Below are 1,538 nucleotides of genomic sequence, written 5' to 3' on the forward strand. Positions count from 1 at the left end.
GAAAGTTGTGGATAAAAGTGCAACAGTGTGCAAGCATTGTGCAACACGTTTTGTTTATGCTAACAGCAACATGACCAACATGTCATGCTAACCCCGAAATCCCACATACTCTGCTCCGCTCCGCCCCGCTGCGCACCAGAGCGCCTGCACAAAGCAAAGCCTACAGCCTCCACTGTGGCTCCCGTCTGCTCCGCTCTGAGTTCCTTGGAGATCCAGGAGGGCATGCGCGAGATGATTAAATTCAAAGCAGCAAAACATGCGGAAATGATCCAGGGTCTCCGCGAATCATTAAAAATAATTACAAGTCATTAATTTTTTTGGATTTTTTCATTAATTTCAAAATAAATTTTTTTTTATTAATTTTTATTATTTTTTTTATTTTTCGGTGTAACAATAAACATATACCGAACCGAAAACCGTGACCACGAAACCGTGAACCAAACCAAACCGTGGATTTTGTGAACCGTTCCACCCTTATTCTGAACATTTGCAGCAAATGGACTGATCCAATGTGGTGGACACTGAAGGGGGGGCTGAGTTTTATGGAGCTCCAAGGAACTTGGGGCCCTAGGAAACTGCCTAGTATTGCATAATGGTAAATCAACCCCATGCTCAGGCTGCGTCCGCACCGCTGCATCAAAGCGTCTAATTTAAATGCAAAGTCACTGGGTGATGTCATCATAAGGTCCAGCTGGACGTTTGGGGGCGGCGCATCCGAGCACTCTCATGTCCGGGCATCCAAGCGTTCTACGCTGGAGCGTCAACTAAACAGAAAAGCTGATCCAGGAGTTTTTGGGAGGAGACAAACACTACCAGCAAGCTATTATTGTTTCTACAGACATGTTGCATATGGAAAATAAATATCGAGTGGTTAAACTCATGTTTTTAAAAAAAGCTAGAAGAATGGATTGTTATGTAGAATGAACAGAGTGAGCTCTTATCATTATTGCTACTCTACAACATTTTTTTATGAACTATGGAGAAATAGTTTATGAATACCCAGATTAACTAAAAATGTAATACCTGCTGATCAAAAATGTTCTATTGTATATTCTGGTACTTGCAGTTTTTACCACAAACCAAAAAAAAAAACTCTTTCTATTCACTTCCAGCCATTACAAACGGCAGAAGGAAATCCCCACAGGCTTGCTGCAGCAGAGCGCTTCCAGAGGGGATTGCTGGAGGTCTGGTGATCGGAACAATAACTCCATATTTTGTTAGCATCATAATTCTGGTGAACTGACAGCACAGATGATCGTCAGAAATGAACTTTCTCACTTAAAAATACATCAAAACTATTTGACCAACTCATAAAGTAAATAAAGCCAAGCTGCCTCTAGCCTGAAGCTACAGAACAGAGCAGATGAACAACCCAAACACCGAGCATCCAGAACGTCAAAGCAACTTGATCACAGTGTGATCTTGCCTCCACATTTCTGCATTAATGGGTTTTTGACGCTTTGGTATGAACGCAGCATCAGGACCCTTGAAATGAAACATTTTTGCGTATGCATTGTAGGGTTGTCAAAAGTATCGAT

The 1,538-nt window shown here is 41.8% G+C and overlaps 1 protein-coding gene across 1 annotated transcript in view; it reads right to left on the minus strand.

The window, feature by feature from the left end:
* LOC107102239 (primary amine oxidase, liver isozyme-like) overlaps window positions 1-1,538 on the minus strand; it is a 50,813-nt gene that overhangs the window by 38,166 nt on the left and 11,109 nt on the right. The gene's annotated exons all lie outside the window — the stretch shown is intronic.

Source organism: Cyprinodon variegatus, unplaced genomic scaffold (assembly GCF_000732505.1).
Source record: "Cyprinodon variegatus isolate N-32 unplaced genomic scaffold, C_variegatus-1.0 Scaffold1221, whole genome shotgun sequence".
NCBI lineage: Eukaryota > Metazoa > Chordata > Actinopteri > Cyprinodontiformes > Cyprinodontidae > Cyprinodon > Cyprinodon variegatus.